Source organism: Pinus tabuliformis, chromosome Q (assembly GCF_031772625.1).
Source record: "Pinus tabuliformis cultivar Carrire ecotype Pingquan chromosome Q, CPIR1, whole genome shotgun sequence".
Taxonomy (NCBI): Eukaryota; Viridiplantae; Streptophyta; class Pinopsida; order Pinales; family Pinaceae; genus Pinus; species Pinus tabuliformis.
In genome coordinates, this window is record NC_142296.1 from 388,525,087 (window position 1) to 388,531,086 (window position 6,000).

The 6,000-nt window shown below is 32.2% G+C and overlaps 1 pseudogene; it reads left to right on the plus strand.

Annotated features, from left to right (window-relative positions):
* LOC149219808 (ornithine decarboxylase pseudogene) overlaps positions 1 to 3,626 on the plus strand; it is a 33,168-nt pseudogene extending 29,542 nt beyond the window's left edge.
* Positions 3,627 to 6,000: the final 2,374 nt, after the last annotated feature.

Genomic DNA, 6,000 nt, shown 5'->3' on the forward strand with positions numbered 1-6,000 from the left:
CTCCTTCCTATAGATAACATGAATATACTAAAAAATGATGCATAAGTGATGAAAAATGAAGGGTTGAGCAAGGGTAAGTAGGCCAAATGAGCCCAAAATGTTACCAAAATTGGGGCTCATCAGCAACCATTCAAGCGAGGCAGTAATTGAAGTTTGAGCAGTGCTAGTGTTTCAAACCTCCATTACACTGAACCTTCATGGAGGGATCGGCAGAAAGAAAAGACCACAAATTAGGCAGGTGTTTAAGAAATGAACCTGAAGGTGTAGACATTATCTTGAAACACAAAGAAGTTGAGCATGCATTCAAGCAAGGTTGGATGTTGGAATTTTTGTGAGAAACTACAGGGAGGTCATGCACAAACCACCAAGGAATTTGCTTTGAATTTCACAGGGCTGAATTCAATGGTTGGGATGCTCGAATTGCAAGTCTCACCAGAGGTAATATCCATAGTTACAGAGATTCCAAGGGGACAAGAAACTTGCTTTAAGAATTTCAAATTTGATATGACTCCCTGCAAGGAGTTTCTGAAGCTAGAATACATTGACCCAGATTTAAACAAGTCTGTGCCTAGAAATTATGTCAAAGACTCATATGCCAATCTGCTTACCTGTATACAGAGGTACCTTACCTGTGAAGGCAGATATAACAAGGTGTATTCATATCATTTCAAGCTTCTTCTACATTTCACAGGAAATATATCCATTGGTCTACCTTTTTACTTATTCTGTAGCTTAAGTAAGATGTGTGATAAGGTGTAGCTAAGAAAAGAAGCCTGTGAGACTTCATTGTTTCACCACGGTTTAATTAATTTGATGGTTCTGCATGAACTCCAGAGAAAAGGTAGTGACTGGCCCACATTCATATTCATGTCTAGTTTCAAGAACGAAACCGGTCTCAGTCCTCAAGTTGCAAAAGATTTTCCAACAACAACTGGTCATCAGGCAAAAACAAGATCCAGGAGGTTTTCAAAGTTGAAGGCTAGGAAACAAGTAAGAGAATCCACCAAGCCACTAACTATCCAGGATACACCCCAGCAGTCCCTTAAAGAGAAAGCTCAGGTCAAAGAAGGTGCACATGAATCAAGCACAGGTGAAGAAAGCCCTGTTTCAAAGGGAGACTTAAATGACTTATTGCAAGCCATTGACATTGAAGAATCTCCACTAGTTCAAGTAGATTTGATAGAGTCAGGAAAAGACAAGGCTAAGAGAGTCAAAGCCTCGAAAAAACTCAAGTTTGATGATCAGGTTGATCAATTTGTCTTTAAGCCCAGGAGACCCATAACGAGGAAGTTTAAACAAATACAGGAGGTACTGCCAAGAGTAGATGAAACAGGGGAGGTGACACAGCCTCATGAAAAAAGGATAAAGGCAAAGCAGTTACCATTCAAGAAGAAGATAGTGTGGAAGACTTGAAAAGGAGATTGGAATTAGCAAACTTTGAAATTGCTATATTGAAGAAGGCCTCCAGGAAATTTGGAGTTAAGGAAGCTTATTTTAACCAAATGCAAGCTCGGTGGGAGGACAAAACATTTCAAATACCCGAGGTGGTTGATTTTAATGTTCAATTCCATAGTTGGACTGTCCCTACAATAAAGGAAGCGCAATTTATCAAAAAGGTCAATACAAACCTGAGATCTGGGATCAAAGTCATGAAGAAACAAATTGAAGACTTAAAGGTATAGTTAAGCCAACAGAAAGAATTTCCTTAAGGCAGTCACACATCAAGTAAGGTTTTGTTTCAAATTTTGATGGTTTTCCTAGTTATAATCCTTCTTGAAGATTCATACCTTTCATTCAGTTTTGAAAAGATTTGGAGCAATTGAAAAGGATGTTTAAATATCAAGAGGATCAAAATAGCAAAATTTTGGTTGAAACTTTGTTTTTTGGAATTACATAGCAGTTTCGTAGCGCGCTACGAAACTGTTGAAGATGATGACTAACGCACAGCAGTTTTGTAGCACGCTACGAAACTCCTGAAGCTACATAATATAAACTCAGTCAACTGATTTTGAAATACAAAGGGAAATTTTTGAAAAGTAAATATCTACAAGGGATCATCTAAAGGTATCAACTTTCAACAAGATCAAGACAGGTGGAGGAAACATATATTCAAATCCAACTCTAAACTTTCTGTCATAAAGTGATCACATTTACTACAGTCCAAGATATGTCAGACAGCTTGGAGGAGCTTTTGTCTTCACACATGGAAGAGGTTGACAACACATCAAGGACGTGGCATTCTGATATATTTTGTATAATTAAAGATGAAGGGCATGGTTCATTGGATTCGAACATCTTTGAGGAAAACCAAAGGCAGATAAATAGGGGTAGTTTCCTATTTTTCAGGGGCAATGGAGAAGATGTGACACTGAGGACCAATATGGAGCTTTGAACATCCACCACAGCCAAACTAAAAATGACCACTTGTCAAAGAATGAGAATGATTGTAATTAAGGCTATTATTAGCATAATATGGAGTTAGACTCCTATTTGATTTAGATCTCTACAAAGTCTAGTAGCAGTTTGTTACATTTAATGCATAGTTAAAATTTGAACAGGTGTCATTAGAAGTAGATTTCGAGTTCCGCTCATGCTTGAGGAGGAATCTCAGTTAGGTAGAAGAGCTCTATATATAGGAGAAAGAGCAATGTAAAGCAGGTTGGAAATTTATAAAAAGAAGGCTCTGATATTTGGCTTATGTAAAGACTCTGTTTTTTTTTGGTAATACAGTACTGGCTTATGCTTCTCAAGAATCATAGAGAGTTCAATGTATGAGTTTCTTTTGCTGTCTTTTCATGTTACTACAGTGTTATGATTATTTAATTACTTAGAAATCGCTTACAGTGTTCTAATTTCCTTCATATACTCATAAACTGCCTTCTATGTGTTTGGTGTGTTCTACATATATTGAAATATGAATGCCTTGACTTTTATTTCAAAGCCAACCTTGCTGTTAATATTGAATCATATATGACTCCATAAGCCCAATGGATACTTGTTAGTTGTGTTTCCACCATTTTCATTTTTCTTTGTTTCACAAGAGTTAACCATCTTAATCATAATAAAAAACCTTTAACCCTTTGAGAGAGCCCTCTCAGGCTAAGGAGGCTACGCCTTAGCTAGAATATTGGTTTGCAACAGTTACTTGAATTCTTCCTGGTCTGCAGCCTTCCAGGGCCTGATTTTGAGATAACAGAAACAACGATTTTCGTTATGGCTAAACCTGGTCGATATTTGGCCGCGAGTTCCTTCTCGCTAGCTTCCTGTGTAATCGGTAAACGAGTAAGAGGAGAAATGAGGGAATACTGGATTAACGATGGCATCCATGGCTCCATGAGTTGTCCTATACATGACAAATCTGTCATCACGGCACTACCTCTGGCCTGCAAATCCTGCCGCTCCAATACTTCCTGGAGTGGGGTGCCCAGCTATCCATCTACTGTGTTTGGACCTACATGTGACACTTCTGATGTCGTCCTAACCGATTATTTGTTGCCGGAGCTGGTAGTGGGTGGCTGGATTGTTTTCCCAACATGGGCGCTTATGCCACTGCCATCAGCACTAATTTTAATGGCTTCTCCATTTTTGCCATTCCAACCTACTGTGCAGTCTCTCTGCCTCCCTAGACATCTTGGATCATTCTATGATGTATCGAGATCATAATAATTTCAAAAAGTGGTTGTTATATCGCCAATGCTGAATATAATCTCGCTAGGCTATTATATCTGTAATCTTGATTCTTATTTAGCTCATTCTACATTCTATAGTGGAGTGCAGTGCAGATGTGTTTCTTTTTTATAATAAAAATTTAGATTATGTAATTTTTATCAAAATATTTTTCTTAGTTTATTATAGATCACAAAATTTCATAAAATATGTTTTAAATAGAAAAGAAAAGTAAATTATAATAAAAAAATATATATTTAATTAGTTGTTTATATCATTTAATATAATTTCATGTAAAGTAATTATTATGTGTAACTCCCTTAATCATCAAAGTTGAAATTAATATCAACTTCATATATAGAAAAAACAATTAAAAGAAAATATTTTAAAGTTATATAGAATAAAATATCCCATGTAAGTCATGAATAAAATATTTTAATATGTATTAATATTGACTTGTATATTAATAATAAGAAAATTAATAGAAAATACAAATTAAACAATAAAAAAATATGCATTTTGTTTTTTCTCTTTAAAATAAGTTTGTATATCAAGAAATTTGATACATCTAGGCTCATATTATATCAGATGTGTGGTTAATATGTTGGTTATTCTAGCCAAAGTTTACTTTCTTCTTTAGAGATAGCGATCTACCAATATACAAACAGTTGTACAATCATATTATTATTCAAGATTTTTAATAAAAAATATTATTTTTAAGTATGTTGATTTAATTTGTTTGATTCTCAAATAAGATATAATGTTTAAATTGACTAACCAATTTATTATTAATATAAATGTAATTCAATTTATAGGATTAGTTTTTTTTAAGATAATTTTTTTTGGGTTAATATTAACCAAAATCTCGCAAAGATTTTTAAAATTTTGACTTTAAGTTGTTTAATATATAGAATTATAATGTTCAAGGAATTTTGGAGGGTGTTGAATCTATATAAACATTCAAAAATGTATTTTAAACATCAAAAACGACATGCCTACTCGAAATTATATTGCAAAATTCCCATGAAAAATATTTTTTTATTCTTTTTATCACGAGCGAAATCTTAAAAAAAAAAAAAAATATTTCATGTTAAAGTTACACTAGACCAATATAAATTAAAAATACATTTAATAATTAACACGCGAATGGAATTATTAAAATAAAATAAATCTTCTCTATTTATTTGTAAAAAGTAATAGTAATTTTTTTTGGGGGTAAAGAATAGCAAAAACAACAAAATAAGACAAATGTATTTTTTATTAAATATTTTATTTATTATATATATATATATATATAATATTTTATTTATTAAATATATATATATATATATATATATTTAATGAATTTCAATTAATTAATAAAAAAATAAATCATATATATATATTTCCATTTTTGTATGGATGCGATTCTATTTATGAGTGGCCAACAAATCATTTAAGTATTTTGAATCAAATATTAGTTACCATCCATAATAAGGCCTTGAAAGGAAATTCTGATTCTAGGTCCTGGTGGGTCTGCTTTCCGTGGAGCAAATGTCTTTTCTTTTTTGGAATAACCCAAATCCGAAAGGAAGGAGCCCCTTATTAGAAGGTAATAAATAAATCTTATGTTATCGGGAGCAAATGTCTTTTCTTTTTTGGAATAACCCAAATCCGAAAGGAAGGAGCCCCTTATTAGAAGGAAATAAATAAATCTTATGTTATGTCTATTAGGCCTGGAATCTCAAATCTTCTTTCCCATCAAATGAAAATTTGAAGACGGTTTTGCAATTTCCATGCCTTTCATTTTACGTTTTATCTAAATTTGTGAGGGTAAATTTTTCTTTATGGAAATTCTCTTTGCAACTACTCTTATATTTCAACTTACATTAATAGCTTTTTAAAAAATTTCATTTTGACATTTTTAATAATTAATATACATTTTTAATAAAGTACATTTTTTATAATCATTAATCTTTAAAAGGTTACATGAATTTCCAATGAAATGACTAGCATTTCAAATTTGAAAGTTGCTCACCATATCTTCTAAAGAATCGCAGGACATTCAATATTTTTTAGATTTTTACAACTGAAAATTACAATTTCAAGAAATCCCTACCCAATTTAAAGCAAAATTAACAAACATAAATAAATAAATAAAACATGACTAGGAAAAAAGGAAACTCTTACCGCTCCTTTAAACTGCTAAATTAACATACTTAAAAAATCAACATCAAACTTTTTATATTAAATCTAATCACATCATAGTAAAATAAATATATTTTGTGTATATAATCATTTAATAACGAACTCGAGACAGGGCATAGAAAAAAATCTTCTGTAAAGTTTATTTTA